Here is a 21496-nt window from a genome sequence, read left to right as displayed (position 1 = left end):
AGGCTCAGACTTTGGGAGACCTCCAGGAGAATACAACTGAGAACTATTTTCTAAGATGCCTTTTAAATTTGTACCTAATTAAAGGAATAATTTTACAAGAAGCACCTCACAGAACAAATGTCACTGGAACTTAGGAGAAGGAATTGTTTTGGGCCAGTGTGGATGATATTTTGTCCCCCCACCCATTCCATGGGTATGCACATGGAATAAGGATGTGTGTACACTATGAGCACACACATTCTTCCTCCCTCCTGGTGTATTGGGCACCTTTTCCATAATCACGTGAGGGACGCAGTCAGTCTTAAACTATTATTTCTAGTGTGTGTAGATGGGGCAGTTTGGATGGACCCCCCTTAATTATGGAAAAGCATCACAGCATATTGGCGGTGGCGGGAGGACATGCATGCTCATAGAGCACACACATCCCCATCATGTGTTCCAGGGCTGCCAGACCAAGTATCATTTGAACTGGTCCTTTGCGATATTTATCATCCACTTAGAACACAAGTTGCTTCTCCTCCTGAAAAGATATAGCTGTTTCTACCTTCCTCTCCCACAATTTGTTGCATATTAGGCCTGCATGCTGAATTCATTGTTAACAGCCATGTATGACAACTTAGCAGGGCAATAAGCAGGGTTGCTGCTTGTCCTGGAAGACATAAACAGGGTGGGGCAGAGCAAAAAGCCACATCTGGTGGGCCACATTTGTTTTGGTGTATAACAAGACTCACAGGTGTGCTATGTTCTGATAAAAGCAGGCATTAACCCTCCCTTCCCATAACAATGCCTTTAATTGTAATCAGGGTAATAAAAGTTACAGGGGTCAAGTACCAGTAGCAGTAGCAGCAGCAGCAAACTGAAATCCCAAACCACAAAAGCTACTGCAGTTTTATCAGCAATGGAAGCAGCTTTTCCAGGAATCACATGAGTTCAATCAAGTTGTGCCTTAATATTTTTCAGCGTTATAAAGATTCAGGAAAGATGTGTGAGTTGAAGAAATGCAGACTCTCACATTTCCAAAGGGCTCGAAAAACAAAGCTATAAAATAGTCATATGTTTATTTTTTAATATGCCAATCAGTTTCAGTTGTCCATGATGCATCAGGGCTTCCTCTGAGAAATATACATGTATTGGAAACAAGAGCAGAAAAGAACTTGGCTTGACATTCCTTTTCATTGAAAAATGCAATGTAGCAGGACTTGGAACTTCCTTTTATCATTAATCTAATCCTCTGCCATTAACACCTTACTGTCTGGGGAGGGTTGTGGATTGAAGTGAATAAACACTTACTAGATAGTGCAGCTTTTTCTCAGGGCTGGATTCCATCCAGTTGAGAAAGTCATTGCGAGACAGAAATGCCCTACATCATCATCAGCTTGTCAGGAGAATAAAACTGGCCCTATGACTCCACAGAATCCTAGGGCCAGTTCAGAGATTTGGAACTCTTCCACGCAGAGTGACCCTGTGGATACAGTTGTGTGTGAGAAGAGTAATTATTGATCAGATGCATCTAGAAATACAGATGATGTTCCATGGCACTGATTCATGTGAAAGTGGAAGCCAAGCCACCATGGAGGACACCTCTTCTATATCTCCTTCCATGTGCTCTTCCCATGGGGCCACGTCTACATGGAGAAGCTCCAAACATCTAAAATTGGCCCTTGGATTTGGAAGGAACCAAAATCCATCAAATGTATATTTAGTAAAGTCTGTATATAGTAAGTTGTACCCAACTAGCATGAGCAGAAGGAAACTCACTAAAAGCTTCTTTTCTGCCTCCTGCTCTCAGTTGCTGCCTTCTGTGCCCCTTGAAAAGCCACTCCTGAAGGTTGGATAATATGTGCCATCGGGGCATCTAATGAAATCAGGGGGAAGCACCTGGCATGAATTTGTGCAGATATAATCTATGAATTATTCAGGGGCATAGCAAAGTTGGAGGGGGCCCAGAGACAAGATTTTAAAATGGGCCCCTCACGGATATACACACACAAACACACTTCACAATAGATTGTGCGCTGACACTCACATCCCCATTATGAATACGGTGAATATCTAGTTCACATTGAATCTAGTTTTTTTACTCTGTGCTCCTGCTGATCTCCAAGAGACTCAACATAATTTATAGGGGGTGCAACATGGGTGGGTGGGGAGTCATGTGATGTGCCTCTGGGGGGTCCCTCGAGGCAGTGGGGCCCCAAGTCGACTGCCTCCCCTTGCCTAATGGTAGTTACGCCCCTGGAATTATTACTCCTTATGTAACACCCCCAGATCTTTCAACAATGGCTATACTAGAGTAGTGCCCAGCAGATTTTAATTCATAATGACAAAGACCAGTGGGAAGAGAGAGAATTATTAATATGGAATATCTTTTAATACACTTCTGTATAAAATAAGAAAGACAGATTGTAATCCCTCCGAGAACGACATTTTGTTATCAACTTTGCAAGAAATTATATGCCATGCTGCACATAGTGGATTTCAATGTCATCAAAATTGCTTCACGTATCTTAGCACACAACAACCTGTGTGACTTTTAATAAGTAGATTTGCCAGGTGCAATGCTAGCAGGTGTCCTCTAATGCTTTTAGGGTTGAAAATGAGGTGATTATATTACAGTTCATGGATTGGAAGCACCTTCATATCTGGTTATAGGACAGGAGAAATTTAAATATTGGCTCTACAAAGAAATTATGTTTGTTGCACCTGTTCGTTTCTGTAAAACAGAGGCACCTCCACATGGGGGAGATGAGGAGGGGGGAATAGTCATGGAAATAGTGACAGATTGGTAGATTTGTTTTTTCTTATTGATTAAATTTCTTGACAACCACATGGGGGAGTTAATTACTGGGAGGTAAATTAACACCCTTGTAAGATAATAGAGAAAACAATAATTATATTTAGAACTGAGAGGACTTCCCCCCGCTTTTTTTTCTTTGGCCTGAAGTTTTCAAAGCCCCATATAAAAAGACCATCTCTTTCTAGCTCTGGGGGCAAATGGCACTCCACTGTATTGATTAAAGTCTCTTCTCTCAGTGATTAAAAAGTACCTTGAATTGCCAGTGAATCTTCTCTAGACTTTTACACAAGGAGCCTTTCAATTAAGGCTGGGGATGAAACTTGCTTTGCATACGAATGAGGTGCCACTCCTGATTTAGTCATTGGTCTGTTCTAGTCAGAACAGTGACAAAACATACTGAATAGCCAAGACAGTTGCTGCTCTCTCAGAAGGAAGGAGGACATTTCAAATTTCCTTTATGTTAATTTCATTTATGCATATGCACATTTAAAATGCAATTAAGAGACTATATTACTATTGTATTTCCTTTTTTGCTATCCAGGCCAGATGGAAAGAAGAGATAGTTGGACAGATTTAAAAGCAGTCAATTCTCATCACATCCCTGAGTAGTTTTCCCTCATGTACAGTGGATAGCATAAAATAGGACTTTATCTCTGTACAGCGTCTCTGTGAATGAAAAAAGCCTTCCAAAATTCAAGCTTTCATTCATTGATTATTTCTGTACAATGTTATTGATATTCATTTATTTTATATGAAGGGTTTCAGGTAAGTTACAGTTTTAATATTGTTGTATGCCCCCTGCTTCCTTTAGCAGTGATAAGTTATAGGGGAAGTGCTACTTAGGCTTTGGCTTCTTCTGGAGGAGAGAGTGAGAACTAAAAGCTTACAGTGTTTCTGCAATTTATTTATGAAGAGAGAACCAGGTGAAAGCTAGCAGCATACAAGGCAACAGATTCACGGTCTGACATGATTTCCCAGAGAGAGATCTACTACATCCCAAGGTGCTTTAGCCAGCACTCTCTTTCTCTGGGCCCACTTGCATGTAATGGGAAACAGCAGTTGAAGAGGCCCGAGGATGAATTTCTTGTACATCTAAATGTGTGCAACCATGGCTCAGACACAAAAGCAACCTGAGGTTTCACTCCCCAAACTCCAATTTGAACCTTAGATTTGTAGTGAGTTTTGCCATTCCTACCCAAGGTTTCGTCTGGGGACAATTACATCCAAATGCTGCAGCGAGCTCTAACCGGAGTTCTGACCAGAAGCTCCTCCCTCACTCCGGCTCTGACTGACTGCTGGGGCTGTCCTTCATTCCAAAAGGAAGCTCATGCAGCCAGTTCGTCCTCTTCTCTAAAGTCTCCCCAACTGCCATTCAGGTCCTGGCAGTTATGTCCAAACTCGGACAGGTAACTACACAACAGGCAGTGGGGGCAGATCCATTTGACCCTCAGGTCCGTGTGAATGTGTGAATTCAGTGTCTCTCTCCCTCTAACTGTAAGTTGCTATTTTCATCACACACACACACACACACACACACACACACACACCCCTACAGCAGTTACTCCCCTTACCTGAAGAAGGTCACCTCTCCCAACACCAGGAACTCTTTCATTCCCAACATTCCAGAGAACTATCTGGATTCCTTCCAACTATTAGCTCCCATTAAGAAACATCTACTGGCCATTAAAGAATATTAACTAAGCATACTGGCTATTAGACGGCAATCTACCTTACAAAAGAAATGGCCAGTCAGCAGCTATTACAATATGCATAAAATACCCACTGAAATCAGACAAAGATTAAATGAACACCTCCTGCACAATTGAAAGCATACTTGTCACTAAAAAAAATCCCACCATATCCTAAACTCCTGCAGTGCTTCTAAAAGATTATTAGTGAGAGGTGTGGCAAACCACCAAAGTTTTGTTTTTGAGGCTCACATCCATCTTGGGTGAGGGAAGAGAATCCATCCAACCTAGAGCATGGTCTTTTTTTTAATTTTTCATCAAACCATTCTTGTCTTGAGTAACCAGAGAGCAAAAAACACTCTTTAGAGAAAATTCCATAGAGACAGCCTCTAAGGATTCCTTTCTGAACATCTCCATGTAATCACAAATGTGGTGGGGTACATAATTTTGTGTTGAACAGTTAGCATTCCCTGGCAGTACACCTGATGAGCTAGTAACCTCCACAGTGACTACACCTGCTGGAAACTGAAATTCATTCAGTTAGGAAGGGAAGTTCCTGCAGGAGAAGTTTACATGCAGCTCCTTTGGAAAAATATAAATGGAGGTTGCCAGCAAAATAGTGTTATCTCCAAGGAAGAACCCTTTCAGTCCAAAACTCAACATGACTTATTGGATGCTTGTAGTGATCAGCCACTCCTCCTCCCTAAAGAGTTAACCAGAAGTGAACCCTGTCCTGACTGACACGGGCTGGTGAGCTCCAGGGATCAGCCACCCAGCACACCAGGTGGGTGGGACCTAAAGAGCCATGAGGAGAAAAAGAAGGTTCTTTTGTTAGAAGAAGCTAGGCTGGAGGTGAGGGAAGCACAGGCAGAAAGGCTTAGTGAGGAGCAATGGAGTTCCGCTCCCTCATGGTCAAAAGGTAGCCTGGAGATTTCTCTCATGGAAGGACCTCTGCAGCTTCTTGAAAGACAGGAGGGCAGGAAACTGGAATTTTCATCCAGGATTTGGTGAGTTAAAGAAAAAGGAAGCCAGGACTTTGGCTTCTGGAAGTTTAGTCTGTGGAAAGTTTGTTTAGTCAGGTTTCACATTAGACTTTCAGTTTTATTTTGTATGTGTTTTGTATATCCCCGATACTGTTCTATGATGGTTTAGTTGTAAGCTTTTAGAGGCTCTCATGGAGCCCGAGCCCCCCTGAGGGCTTTGGCAGCCCTCCCCATTGGTGGCCCAGGTTCTTTGAACCTGGTCACACAGTGGTAGCTATTCCCCTGCCAATGAGTATTCTTACCTGTAACTAAAAGCTGAGGGAGCCTCTGATCGAAGCAGTCTGTGGCAATTGAATATAGTTTTTTAGTTTTTATTTGTTCTTTGCATTTTGCATGCCTCTCTGAGTGGATTTTTAACTCAGGAAAGTGTGTGTGTGTGGGGTCTCTCTGGTGCAAAACACATCCTCAGACATTCAGCAACTACTAGTTTTCTCACCACATGTAGGCTTGTATGTGGAGGATTTTTGATTATTTTTCCCATAGCAAAAGAAGGAGAGCTCCCCTGGGATTTCCACCCCAACCCCCCCCCCCGGGGGGGGGGTTAAGCTCTGTTGAGTGGTGGTGGTGGTGGCAGCCTTAGACCCTACCAAGATTACAGGAACATTTTGGGAGAAGCCTTTCCTTGGAAAGCATAGAGGGGATGATTCAGCATTTTTCTTCCCCTCACATGAGCTTGCTCTGAGACAAAGTCGGGTATCCACTACAATGGTGTGATAAAGAATTATTTGCTATGCTCAGTTCTGTGATGTTAGGATTTTAAGATGCCATCTTCTTTTCTGTTAAAAATGTTATATGTCAATAAGGAGGAAAGTATCTTCTATAGGTTTGCAAAGTAATTATGGCTAACAATTTTAAAAAGACAGTAGTAGGGAACCTGTGAGCGGTAGATAATCCATAAGATTTCCTTGCATACCGCTCTGGTTCAATGACCAATCCTGGAAACCTGTTCTAAAATGAGTGACAAGAAATATCAGAACCATTCCCCTCCACCAAGCAATAGGGAGGTTTTAATGAAAAAGTTTAATAACACCCAAATGGGCAATGTAAAGGGAGAGGGATTCAAGAAGTCTTCTACCTCTAAATCTTTTGATATAATATTCAGTCAATGGCTGTAGCAAATTGTCTTTCCTAGTAGAACTTCCTTATGAATTTTCTTTATTGCTTTAAATCCCATCAGCTTAGTCAAGCAGTTTTCGGCAAGAGAATGTTAATAATTCAATCTTTGTGAAGAAGTGAAAAATAAAGAATGCAATGAGAGCAAAAAGGTAAGGCTATAGAAATACAGATCCCCAGCTGGGTACATTGATGCAGATTCACAGAATTCAAAAGGGAATTAAGCGGATTTAAACCAGTGTTAGGATATTTGATGCTCGGTTTCAGGTGAAACTCATACTGTCTGGATGAATCTGAAGACTGCACATCACTGAAAGCAAAATGTACTAGTGCTTAACAGCAGGAGATCCATCAGTTATTAAGGAATTAGACATTGTAACCAGTGAATACCGGGATTCAGAGATAATTCACATGGAAAGCCAATTTTAGTTCAAAGGATGTATTTTAATCACAGCTATGAGAAAACTCCAGAATGAAAAATGGTTCCAGCAAATAGATGACTTTAATGTAAGGGCAGAACTAGACACAGCAGCTAAGGAAGTTTTGTCACTCAAAATAGCAAGCCTGTGTTGAATTCTCATGCTCCTGGCAGTTTTGAGAGCAGGATATGACACTCCCATGGCAGTCAGTTCTGGAAAGTGTGTGTGTGGCAACACACCACTGGCAACTTGTGTTTTCATAACTACATGTATTTATTATTTGTTTGTTTGTTTGTTTAACACATTTGTATACTGTCCAAACCCAAGGTCTCAGGGCAGATCACAACAAAACAAAAACAAAACATTAAAATCAATTAAATGTTAAAAACAGTTTAAAACAAATCAGTAAACAATCTAAAATTTAAAAAGTTAAAAAGCTAAAAGCTTATTGGCAGCCTGTGCAACTCTTGTAACATAGGAGTAATATGGTCTCTTCGAGATGACCCAGAGACCAACCTGGCTGCCGCATTTTGTACTAATTGTAGCTTCCGGACTACATACAAAGGCAGCCCCACATACGGTGCATTGCAGTAATCAAGTCTGGAGGTTATCAGCAAGTGTACTACTGTTCTGAGGTCATGAACCTCAAGAAATGGACGCAGCTGGTGTATCAACAGGAGCTGACAGAAAGTGCTTCTGGCCACTGCCTCAACCTGGGGAACCAGGGAAAGGTGGGGAACCAGAAGCACTCCCAGACTGCATACCTGTTCCTTCTGAGGAAGTGTGACCCCATCTAGAACAGGTAGATCAATATAGCTTCCTGAGTGATGACCCCACACAATAAGTACCTCCGTCCTGTCTGGATTCAGTCTCAGTTTGTTATCCCTCACCCAGCCCATCATTGCTTCCAATATTCAGGGAAGATATGCTTTCTCCTGATGATGTTGACATGTAGAATATTTGGGTGTCATCAGCGTACTGATAACCCCCAGCACCAAATCTTCAGATGATCTCTCCCAACGGTTTCATGTAGATATTAAAAAGCATTGGAGACAGTATTGAGCCCTGAGGGACCCCATATAAAAGCTCAGATTTTGAAGAGCAACAGTCTCCAAGCGACACCATCTGGAATCTGCCAGAAAGGGAGGAGTGGAACCACTGCAAAGCAGTGCCTCCCACCCCCAACTCCCTCAGACGTTCCAGAAGGATACTATGTTCGATAGTATCGAAAGCTGCTGAGAGATCCAAATGGACCAACAAAGTCACACTTCCTCTGTCAAGTCCCAATTGGAGATCATCCATCAGGCCGACCAAGGCAGTCTCCACCCCATAGCCCGCCCGAACACCAGTTTGAAATGGGTCTAGATAATCAGTTTCCTCCAAGACCGCCTGGAGCTGGGAGGCCACCACCCTCTCAATCACCATGCCCAACCTAGGGAGGTTGGAGACAGGCCTGTAGCCATTAAACTCCAAGGGGTCCAAGGCAGGCTTCTTAAGAATAGGTCTAATAATTGCCTCCTTTAAACAAGGAGGCATCCTGCCTTCCCTCAGAGAGGTATTTTTAATTGCCACCAGGCTCTCCACAACAACCCCCTTGCCAGATAGTATAAACAATGTTGGACAAGGATCAAGCAGCAGATGTATTGTCAAAGGAGAAGGAGTTCATTATGGGGTCACTGTGCTCAGACCAAATCAGCATTTGTTGTCATATCTAGTTCTACCCAGGGCTGGTTTGGATGATACTTTGCCCAGCCAGCATGCCCTCCATGATAAAGCTATAAGTGCACTATGAGTATGGACATCTCTCCCAAATTGCTCCTCTACATGTGCTTCAAGTGCTACTTTAAAAGTTTTATTCAGAGCATGTCTAGAGGGGTGGTTTGGATGAATGGTGCACCTATGAAACATGCATGCTCACAGTGCATTTCTTTATCACATGGGGGTGAGCCGGCTGGGCAATATATTGGCCCTCTGAGTACTGTAAAGAAAAGTGAAGTGTGCCATTGAGTCGATGTCGACTCCTGGCGACCACAGAGCCCTGTTGTCAAGGTCTGGCCAAATGCTAGGGAAGTTCACGGCTTGGCTGAACGCTGTCGACTGAATGACGTACGTTGTTTTTCAGCAAGGAGTAGACGGCTGGTGACAGGATTTATAGTGGAAGCCAATAGCTCCCAGCTGGCAATAATTCATGGCTTATCAGCCTTCAGCAAGAGGCGTTTGCTTCTTCTAATAGATTCTAATTGCGTTTTGTGTTTAGTGTGCCTGCGTTGTTGTGGTGTCAGTGTTTCATTGCATAGTTCCAATTGGTCCCCCACGCCTTCCGCTGACTCAGGTTGCCGTGCCTGCTCTAAATCATTAGTTGGATCTACCACAGCCGTTTCATGAACGCTGACAGCCGGGCTCTGCCCCTCAGACACACCTGAATCGGCAGGAAAGTTGACAGCTTCCCCTTCCTCCTCGCTGTCAGAGCTCGAGGACGTGACACCTGTGGTTATCTTTGGTAGAATACAGGAGGGGTTTACCTCCTCCCATACAGTATGAGATGATGACTTTCAGCATCTTCTTATATCGCTGCTGTCCAATATAGGTGTTTCCCATAGTCTGGGAAACATACCAGCGGGGATTTGAATCAGCAAGCTCTGGCTTGGTAGTCAAGCCATTTCCCTGCTGCACCATTAGGTGGCACTCTGAGTACTGTACACAATATTATTGGGTGAGTTGACATCTTATCCTTTCCAGAAATTGAAGCTTTTAAAATTAAGCACTCTACAACCAGTGGTTGAAATATAGAGTGATTTCTGAGACATCAGAGTTCTTCCTGCCTTTGAACCAACTGCATGTACAATTTTTGAAACAATACATGTGTACCAGTATTTAAAAAGGCACTGCAGTGTGTGGGGAGGCTCAATGATTTACTTGACTGATTTTACCATAGGACAACTGGAGAAGGAGACTGTCATTACTGAAAAGTGTTGTCCGGCACAGGTAGGACAATCCAAAGCTACACAGGCTGCACAATGGGAGTTCTGTGCCTAGAGAGTACCTTGCAGTGCATACAGCTAACAACATCACTTGAAGCATTATATCCACTAGTTGACCAGGCGCATAGCATCTGCGCCCCACCCTTCTCTTCTCCCCACCCTTCAGCCCCCTTTCCCTGACTCTGTCTTCCAGCTGGCGTCTCTGATGCCCGCCCAGCTTGGCACCCAATCCGCTGGGTGCTGGGACGCATCCCCATGGGCACGTTTTCAAGGATTAAATATAAAGATAATTACTTCAGTTTCAAAACTGCTACCAACCAATTTGGCTGCAGAAGTGAAAGATATATATATATATATATATATATATATATATATATATATATATATATATATTTAAAAAACACCTGTTCATACTGAGAAACCCAGTTTTCATCATACACCCGATATTGATATTTTTCAACTAGTGTTTGGAAGAATCAGCTAAAAACACTGCTGTTCCCCAGAACATTTTCCCCCTCCCTAAAGGAGAAAACTAAGTGTTTTAATTCAGGCAGAATCCTTGAGACACTAACGAAGCATGCTAATTTAGGATAAATAGCATCAGTATGGATTTTTGATAAAACAGCTGTTAATTTTGCAAAGGAAGTAACTAAATCTGAAGGCTACAATATAGGGTTCCATGTAGAAGATATGATAAAGAGTGAACAGATTGATCCGAGAAAAGTCTGAAATAGCTCCAGTTTCAGTTCAGCGAGGTTTGAATGGAATATTTTACATATTCTGAAGAAATGGGAAAGGCAAAGATCTAAGCCCTGTACGGGTGCTATGGAAAGTGAGGATGTTTTACTCATGTGCAACATCCTCAAAAGCACAGCAACAAACCCCACCCCCATCATGATGCAAAATAAAACTTTTGCATACACAACCAATGTATTCATTAAGAGTTCATCTCCATGATGTGAATCATCTCTGTGGTGTGGTACCCCAGCACTGTATTCATGGGAAAAATCTCTTCACAAGTAGAAAGTTCTCTCCACAATGTTTACAGAAAAATACTGTAAACATGGAGAATGAGAGCAGGTTTCAGTGTCGGCGTGGGGGGTGGGGCTTCCAGGCATGCTCTCAGGCATGCTGTATGTGAGTTCAACAACCCTACTTTCTAGAACGTCTGATGAGGGCTCAAATTGTAGAGAAGAATGTGCTCCTCAGGTGAAAAGAGGAAATGGGGAACGGATTTTGGAAATTATTAGCTGACTTTTTTAGTGTACACTTTTCAGAACTTGTAGAGTTCAGCTTCTGCTGTGTATGAGTCATCAACTTTTGAAGACAGATTTGATTTTTCAACACATTACTCCTCTGTGTATTCAATGTTATTTCATTTTGAATTTATTTCAAATTTCATTTTAGCTGTAGCCAGCTACCACTGAAGCTCTCAATTCAGATAATCTAATCAGCATGTTACGAATGAGGGCTTGGTGGATCTTTTTAGAGGTCCACACAGCTGTGACTACTTCATCTTGCACCTGGCTCAGTTCAGATAGAGCCCTATATGTAAGCTACTCAGGATCATGTTTGGGGCTCTGGATTTGTGGCCCAGCAACACTCATGTGGATCTGCTGTGTAAACTGCTGTCTCCATGTGAGGCTTCTTACACAGCTGTCATAATTTCTGCAACTGTAGCAGCCCTTTGTTGAGCTGCGGAAATTGCATAAAATGATGCAGTAGTGAGGTTGCTCCACATAGAGGTTCCAGTTTTCACGAACAGGGTGCTTAATTGGGAGTTGGTGCTTGTGAGATGAGACAAACATGTCATCAAAATCAGGATAAGGAGGAGCACAGTAAATGCAATCTTGGTTACAGGTTGAATATGGGATGAAGTGAGCCTATGACTGCTTTACTGTGTGCAAGCTCTGTCCAAATCCACTCACCCTATATTATTTTGTTCATGTGACTTTATCGGCTGGATTTGCACATAATGGCAAACCGTGGGTGAAACAAACCTGAAACAAATTTTTGTAACCGTGAATTGCATCGCAGACATTCATCCAACCATAGCCCGGCAACCTCCAGTTACAAAGTAGGGGAGCCACTCCCTCTTCCTGGTCCATTGAGTCTGCATCCCATGAGATCACGAGAGAGCAGTCCACCCTGGAGCAGCCTCACCACACAGGAAGAATCTCTCCATTGACTGGTGGCAATACTGCTTCTGCTGGATGGTTCTTCTCATGAGTAATACTAGAGACAGCATACTTTACCCAAGGGGAAGAAGCTGGGCCCCTTTCCACAACTTTGTTGTGCAAAAAATAGAGCAGAACCATTCAAGAATTCCTGGGTGGAGCTGCCTTTTAAAACTGACCCTGGGTATCACTGCCCTCCCATATTTTTGGTGAACAAAACACATAACTGTTAACTGGGCAAAAAGGCACCTTTTTAAAGTCGTGATTCTCTCGTCTTCTTTTTTTAGCAGGGGGAGAAGAACTGGCCCTATCAACCCCCAGCACAGCATCCCTCCAGTGGCTGTTGTTGGTGTCTATCTTAAATTTTGTTTTTGTTTTGTTTTTAAGATTGTGAGCCCTTTGGGGGCAGGGAGAAGTGTGTGTGTGTGTGTGTGTGTGTGTGTGTGTGTGTGTGTTTGTGTGTGTGTGTGTGTGTGTGTGTAAACTATTTTGGGAACATTTGTTGAAAAGCAGTATAAATAAAATAAAATAAAAATATGTATACTTTACTTACTTTATTAAATTTACAGAATATATATAAAAATATTTGTAATATTTCTACTCATATAGTGCCCAAAGCAGTCTTGCCATCCCATCCCCTTTCTCTTCTGGTTGCCAGAGGGGGAAACAAGAGACACAGTGCAATGTGGAATGTGGGCATCTCCCATGTGACCTTTCCCTTTGACAGGTTTAGGACCTGGGGATGGGACAAGGTGGCATCCCTGTTGCTGGGCAATGGCTTGAGGAGCATAGAGATAGGGAGCAGAACAAGTGCTCCAAGAGGCGCCCAGAGAGAAGCACAATAGGCATGGGGCAGCCATGTTTCTGGGTGGGTCTGGGCTGTTCTGTATATTTCAGTTACAGAAACAGCACAAAACTCCAGTTATGAAGGCATCAGCATTCAGATGTAACATTTCGCTGCTTCAAACCTCAGGTTGGAGCCACGAAACTCAATAAAAACCAAAAGGTTCAAATGAATTCGATGAGGGAAACCGCAGGTCACTTTTGCTGTGGAACTGTGTTTTCATGCATATGGACGTGCATGAATTCCAACCTCTGCCCCATTCAACTCCAGTTTGACATTATGTTCTAATGGGGTGACCCTTATGCTTCAAGAAAAAGTGGCAATCTGTGATTGTCCTTTTGCTCCTGTCAGAAAAGGGGGCTGTTGTGTGCAGAAGATTATGTCTCTAAGCCAAATACAGTGGTATGTTGACTTCAGACAAGAATTAGAGCAGGGATCACAAACTGTGGCCCTCCTGCAGATAAGAACATAAGAACAGCCCTGCTGGATCAGGCCCAAGGCCCATCTAGTCCAGCATCCTGTTTCACACAGTGGCCCACCAGATGCCGCTGGGAGCCACAGGCAGGAGTTGAGGGCATGCCCTCTCTCCCGCTGTTACTCCCCTGCAACTGGTACTCAGAGGCACCCTGCCCTTGAGGCTGGAGGTGGCCCACAGCCTTCTGACTAGTAGCCATTGATAGACCTCTCCTCCATGAAGTTATCCAAACCCCACTTAAAGCCATCCAGGTTGTTGGCTGTCACCACATCTTGTGGCAGAGAATTCCACAAGTTGATTATGCGTTGTGTGAAAAAGTACTTCCGTTTGTTGGTCCTAGATTTCCTGGCAATCAATTTCATGGGATGACCCCTGGTTCTAGTGTTATGGGAGAGGGAGAAGAAGATGTTGGCCTACAGCTCTCATCATCCTTGGCTAATGGTCATTGTGACTGGAGATTATGTGAGCTGCAGTCTAACAACTTGTAACCTGATTTAGGTCTCCAGTTGTTAGACTGAAGATTTATTTATTTAGATTTATTTCAGAAGATAATAAAGGAAATCAAAAGAGTGGCTAGACTGGTGTTTTCACTTAACTACTAGACTAAAATGGAAGTGATGGTGAGGTTTCTTCTCTGTGTAGGAAATACTCAAACTTATCTTAAACTTTAGCAAAAAAAAAAAAAGGTCTGCTCAGGATAATGTGCGTATAATAGACAACTACTCAATAAAGAGAAATATGTATGCATGTATATCTGAAGGCAAAATCTGTCTCTCTTTCAGCCTCTGTCAAATCCTTTACAGATCCTTGGTGAGAGTTTGAAAACAGGCTTGGGAAGCAGGAGCATGACATGTTCCCTTTGAGGTATCTCATAGCTATAAAGGTCATAATAGTCTAGTGTGGTTAGCTAGCATGGTATTTAAAGGTTGCTCCCCTCAAGATGCGAGTCTGGAAAGGGCAACATGGAGACAGCAGGAGGAGACCTGCATTCAACAGGGGACTGGTGTGGACTAACAATGATGGCTTATGGCAGTCAAGTCCTGTTCTTCAAGATTCTCTCTCATTTCAAATTATCATCACATTTAAGAAATAGATCTCATTCACAACATATACCCTAGTGTAGAAAAAAGCTGGTGCTCCATCAACAAGCTGGTGCACCATATACAGTGGGGTGGGGTGGTTGAAGTGTGGACATACGATTGAGGGATCACGTTCAGGGCAGGGGTAAGCTGCAGATCTATTTCTAGGATATGGGCAAGTTAGAAGTGGCAAACCCTTTCCAACCCACCTTGAGAAAAATGTAGCACACCACAGAGTCCTCTGAATCTCTGGGGATGTGCTGGGGATAAGAAAGGGCACTACCAAGTTGGTCTCATAGGCTGTTTTTATGCTTGTATGCACCCCTCTCTCCCTGTAAATAGAGAGAACAAGTCCCCTCTCATTTCTCTATAGTCACACTACAGCCCCTCAGAGCCTGGGGCAGCTGTCCCCTCTGATCCCCCATCCCAACTCTTGGTAGCTCTGGATAAATATCATCCCCTCCATAGCATCTATATATAATAGGGCTGTGCAAAGCTTCAACAGCCTGTTTGAATGTGGCCCCATTCTGTCTAAATTAAACCACTCTCTGGTTCAGGCCAAACCAGGGCCAAACTGAAGAAGACTAGGAAGCTTCTGTACCCCACTTGTCCTTTAACCCAACCCCCTTAAGGTACTTCCTGAGCAAGACAGGGGGCAAGAGACAGACTGATAGATTCCTAGCAGCAAGGAAGCAGAGACTCACACATGGTTTCACTTTTCAAAAGACTATTTCTTAGGCCCCTTCAGACATAATGGGGAATCACGGTTCCACCCCCTCCCCCATTTGCAGTCGGACATACTAGAAAGTGTCCTCTCTGTAGTCAACTAGGCTGCAGAGAGATGGGGGGACTGGCTGTGCAGGCTTCCTTCTTTCATTAAGGACAGTCCACACAGCCAATAGCAACTGGAGTGAGGGAGGACCTTCCTCCCTCAATTCTGATTGGGGGAAAGGCTCACTGTGGTGCCAGCATTGAGACATAATGCTGGTACTGCTAAACCAAAAGTAAAGTTGTAAAGTAAAGTTGTGCCATTGAGTCAGTGTTGTTGTGGCCAACCCGACTTACTACATTAGACCCAGAGTTACCAATCCATAATTATGTGAAATCCAGGCCTGGGTCTGATTCCACTTTATTAAGAAATCAATTAATGCCTGAACTCAGATGAACTGACCAATGCATGACACCTCGGTCTCATGACGTGCCTTTGGGACAGATAGTAATTACTTTGTGAAGGTAGGGGCAATCCAGCATTATTTCTCAATGTTTGTGAAATGTGTAATCAAGAGACACAATGGCTAGGCTTGCTTTCCTGTCCCACACATATCCAAATGCTATCACTGTGGAATGCCTTTACAGATGCATGTTAGGAAGATTTACACACACTAGCAATTGGGATATGTTGTTGTCCAGATCATTCATGTTGAACCAGAATGCATAGTCCAGCGGGCCGGGCTGAGATCTGTATCTTTGCCAGCACCACTGAATTCCTTGCAACAGGAATTCAATGGAGTAAAATGATTAAACTCCTAAAATGGTCTGGAACTTGCTCTCAGGTAATGTCTCTGGGGGAAACTAGGAGCTGAGCTCACATTTCCTCTTACAGAAAGTTTGCACTAGTCATTGGTTATTGCTTTGTTATCCAGTGAATTGCCTTGAAAAGACAGGATAATTCTGTCTTTCTCTGAGGAGATATTTGCAATGTAGGATTAGAAGCATTGTTTATATCCTCTTGCTGTTTTTAGAATTACACCCTAGGTAGATGTACACAAAAGAAAATGATTTAATTGCTCTTTCACACATATAGCCTTGCTTATTCTTTCCTAACACCTTTGACTTTTAACATTCTTGAAGACCAGGTGCCAGAAAGTCTGGGGACAAAAGAAGATGCCCATTTGTGAGCTCAGAGATGCAGATTTGCTTTGGAAATGTAAATAGAACAGTATTCTTCCCAAAAATAGTTAATAGGAAATGGAACCCAGATCTTGTCTGGACAGACCTAATATCAATAATTAGAAGACAGGATCTAGAGGCTAACAGCAATTGGCACCTTTCGTGATCCAGGAAGGATGATATTTTGAATAGATTCTATGGAGATCAAATGAAGGAACAACTATAAGAAGGGAGCTCACTGGACAGAGAGCCAGCAAGCTTTGCCTAACCAGCAGATCTTTGCTCGTGTGTGCATCCCAAGAGCCTTCTGTCTAGCTGTGGAGCTAACAGAGGCCTGAAAACTGCAGACAAGAGACTGCTCAGTGATTCTTGCTGTGGGGCGGAGAATCAAGGGCTAACTCTGTCTGTGAAATCCAGAGCCAGCCTTTTCCATCTGAAGCCTCATTGTTCCCAAACCTCATATTCAAGCTGTGTACACTTGCTGCCACATGTTAGACCCTGGAAAATATGCTGCTTCTACAGCCTTGGTTTCCACTTCCTGTTCCCCTTTCCTCCTCCCTTTACTAAGTCCTCATTCCCAACCATCCTATTCCTGTGCCTTCCTTACTTCCCCCCTCCCTCTTTCCATCTATCTCTTAATTTTGTTAGGTTTTAGAAAGTTTTAATACTGACCTCACAATCACACACACACACACACACACACACACACACACACACACACACACGTGATATTTAGGAGTTGATGTTATTACTAGCTATAATTGAAATATTAGTAGTAGTTCTTATTGATTGTTCTGCTTTCTGCTCAGTTAGGTTGATGCTGTTGCTCTTTTATACTCAATAAAGTCCATTGAATTATTTGAGAGTGTCTTGGTCTTCCCAGACTGTACATGGTCATTGTATACAGAAATTGTCACTTTGTGACACTGGTGAAACAAGCCTAATTGTCGTAAATCTGTTAGCTCAGCTAACCCAACAGGATTTACAACCCCTTCAGCTCTTCCTCTGTGAGTTAAACAGAAAGTAGTAGTGAAGCTGCATGAAGGAAAATGAAAGACTCACAAAGAAAAATAGTAGTAAATGAATAAAGTCCCCTGAACTAAACTAGGTACCCCCCCTCTATGATAACTGAGTAATAACTGAAAAGATAACAACAGAGCAAGGAATGAATAGAACAAGGGACAACAGAGCAAGGAGTTAATGGAACATGGGACAACAGAGCAGAAAAGAACAGAACAAGGGCAAATTGGAACTTGAAAGATTGAGGAATTCTAAATAGGAACACGGTCTGTGGTAAGCGAAAGTTGCTGACAGCAAGCTGTGTAACTAACAGACTGCTTAATATAGGGCTCAAGATAACCGGCAGCCAATCAGGCTTTCCTGAGTCAGCACTTCTACTTCATCTCCTGTGATATCCTGCGCCTGCGTGTCTCCCACTGAGTCTTCCTCTTGAGACATCTTTTCAAAACAGGCGAAATCCCCGCCGCCTCCTGATCAGCCTCCTCAGCCCTCATGTCTGGCAGCTGTTCCGATTCCTCAGCTCCAGAGTCTGTTCTCCCTGCCAAATCCTGTTGCAGTGCCTCTGAGCGTGCACTCCCAACTGAGTCCTCAGAGGTCTGAGCCATGACACTAATTTCATATGCTAGCTCCAGAGCATATCTAGTGTACAAATCAGGCTTGGCTCATAACAGTGTCAACTCTTGGCGACAACAGAGCTATGTGGTTTTCTTTGGTAGAATATAGGAGGGGTTTACCATTGCCATCTCCTGCACAGTATGAGATGGTGCCTTTCAGCATCTTTCTATATAATTGCTGCCTGATATAGGTGTTTCCCAAACATACCAGCGGGCATTCGAACCAGCAACCTCTTGCTCCCTGGGCAAGTTACTTCCCTTCTGTGCCATTAGCTGGCTTAAACCATAGGCAGAGGCGGTTTGTGAAAACTGAAAGTATTATTATCTGTTTGGGGAGGGAAACCACAGATCTATTTTTTGCTTTAACTGTGGTTGCCTGCATTCAGACATGCAGTTTGCAAAACTGGAAGTGAAGCGAACTCCAGTTTCATGTTACGTGCAAATGTGGCCTAAGTGTTTTCTTTATTTCTTTAATGGGACTCTGTGAATGGTGCAGGTACTTGTGGGAAACGTAGTCTTTTGCCCCAGAAAATACTGCAGGCTGACATCCATCTTGTTAGCCTACTTTCCAGTAGGCTTATGAAATCACCCAGCAGTATGTGTGTGTGTTTGTGCGCGCACCCCCCCCATCAACTTCACAATGCCTGAACCAATATGAACCGAATCGGGTACAGTTGTAGGGACACATAGGGACACCACAATGGCATAGGTTGTGATGATGTTATCCACCACAATCCAAGATGGCGGATGCATAAACTTTTGAGGTGCAAGTGGGCTAACTTGTGAACTGCCTAAACAATTTGAACCAAATTTGCTACAGTTGTAGGGACACATAGGGACACCTCAATGGCATAGTTTATGATGATGTAATCCACCCCAATTCAAGATGGTGTACACATAAACCTTTGAGACGCAAGTGCACTAACTTGAGGACTGTCTAACCGATTTGGACCAAATTAGGTACAGTTCTAGTGAGTGACACACAGGGACACCTCAATCCTCACACTTCACAAATAATATAGCATATGATGATGTCATCCACCCTGATTCAAGATGGTATACATGTAAACTTTTGAGGTGCAAGTGGGCTAACTTGTTAACTGCTTAACCAATTTGAACCAAATTTACTACAGCTGTAGGGATGCCCCAATGGCATAGTTTGTGATGATGTAATTCACCCTAATTCAAGATGGTGGATGTGTGGACATTTGAGATGCAAGTGGACTAACTTGTGGACTTTCTAAGTGATTCGAACAAAAATTAGTCCAGTTGTAAAGATCATGAAAGAAAAGTAGGCAGAGTAATGCATACTACAACAACTTGTTACTTAATACTATTATTCAAGATAGTCCACAGAACTTCTTAATTTCAATAGGCCTACTCAGGAGTAATTTAGTCAGTCACACTTCCCAGGACAACACATGCCATTCCCAGGTCTCCAGGGGCATTAAGACAATGAGGGTGTGTTTTAAAAGGTTGAGCCACATGAGAGTCACTGCTTCCTCCAACAGTCTTTCTCCTGCCCCTTATCTCATTCAGTAAATACCTTAAGGGGTTAGAAGCATGGCACAGAGTGGGAAAGGGGGACTGACATCTAGTGGAAAGGGGGACTGACCAAATATTTGGTCCAAATAATAGCAACTGAATTAAGTCAAAGTGAGATATAAACCCCCTGTGGCATCAAAATGGGGTGGGGCAGCACTGGGGTCAAGGCAGCCACTGAATTGAAGTGACTTGACCTTCAGTCAAGGCAGCCACTGAATTGAAGTGACTTGACCTTCAGTCAAGGCAGCCACTGAATTGAAGTGACTCCAGTTCACACAGCCCTAGTATATAATGGTCATGGTATGTTTCCCAAATCATCAATTGTTGCCAAGCTTTCAGTCCTTCTTCTTAGATACTTGGGTTCCTTATAGAAGCCAGACTCCCATTGCTTAACATAAGTTTCTGCCTTCCACCTCTATTGTATCCTTGCCTTCAGCATCCAGCAAGGTTCCTGATTTTTGTAATGTAGCTGGGCAGTATTTATTTCCTTCTCTGTTCCTATCCCAAGATTTTTGCACTCACCCCTATCTCACAGCAGGTGACAACCTAGGGATCTACAGACTCAACTTTTAAAAAAATGCATGAGACTTGTAAAAATTAATTTCCCTTTAGGTAAAATTTAAATCATATGGTCTTATTGCCTCTCCACTTGTTACATTTCATTGCCTGTTTTAGCCTCCCTAGAATATCATGCATTCCAGTTGCAAATGCTGACAGAGAGCCCTGTGTGTGTAACAAGAAGTTTCAAGTCACATTGTAATTTCTAAATGAAGTGGAAGGGTTGTTGTTGTTTTTTAATTTCCCAGACTTGAGATTTATTCATGCAGAGCTTGTGTGTGTAGATGCAGTGTGAATGGATCCTGTGGGTTTAATCACCTATAGTAAAGGTTTCGAACAAGCAAGCATGACATCATTTTCTCTCAGCTTCACTTTGGGATTACATATTTCTGAATCTCTGAACTTCCTGCCCACTCAACCCTCAATTACATTTCCTACAACATATTTCCACATTTCTCTTCTCCCTGAATATCCCACATTTCTTCCCACCTCTCATCTGTGCCTACCACACATCTTCCCATTTCTCTTCCTGTTTCTCCTCATGTCTGCTCAGCTCTTCTCATTTTCCTCCCATATGGCCAAACAGTTGGTCATGAACATACTGAGCATATAAACTTATTGTGGAAATAGGTCTTAAGATGCCAGTATTCCCCATAGGAAATCAACACAACCAAGGAGTCAAGAAGTAAAAGGGAATAAAAAAACCCCAAGGGCCAAGAATACTACATTTCCCACAGTTCTTACCATCTTACTGAAGCTCAATAGGCAGCTAAAAGCTGTGGGGCCTTTTCAGCTGTGAAAAATGTATACCAAAACAAGAATATGAAGCGGTTTCCAGAGACTCAGGGGGAGTTCCACAGCAGAAAAACTAAGGCTGTTACAAATCAGACTGGATCTTTCATGGTCTGTGTCCAATCCAAAACAGATCCAGGATGATCTAATGGATAAGATGAATTATCAATCTAGGGATGTGCACAAAACTGGTTTGCCCAGTTTGGTTTGAATCTGAACCAGATTCAAACTGGACCAGATATGTTTGGTTTTGCCACCCCTTGGGCTGGGCCCGGTCCAGTTTGAATTAGAACCAGTTTGGGCCCAGTTCGAGGGTAGTGGGGCACATTAAAATGGTTAAAAATAGGAATGACTTACCGCTGCTGAGGGCTGTAGCTGTGGTAGCCTTGGGGGGTGCTGTGGAAGCTGTGAGGGTGTCTCCAGTGACTCCCTCTCTCCATGCAGTCCTCCCCCAAGTATCC

At 43.1% G+C, this 21496-nt stretch overlaps 1 protein-coding gene across 5 annotated transcripts in view; it reads right to left on the bottom strand.

Moving 5' to 3' along the window:
- BRINP3 (BMP/retinoic acid inducible neural specific 3) overlaps positions 1-21496 on the bottom strand; it is a 352098-nt gene that overhangs the window by 62824 nt on the left and 267778 nt on the right. The gene's annotated exons all lie outside the window — the stretch shown is intronic.

The sequence above is a fragment of the Hemicordylus capensis genome, chromosome 4, assembly GCF_027244095.1.
Source record: "Hemicordylus capensis ecotype Gifberg chromosome 4, rHemCap1.1.pri, whole genome shotgun sequence".
In the NCBI taxonomy this organism is placed as follows: Eukaryota; Metazoa; Chordata; class Lepidosauria; order Squamata; family Cordylidae; genus Hemicordylus; species Hemicordylus capensis.
Note: the sequence above shows the minus strand (reverse complement) of the source record. Positions and strands in the feature narration are given on the sequence as shown.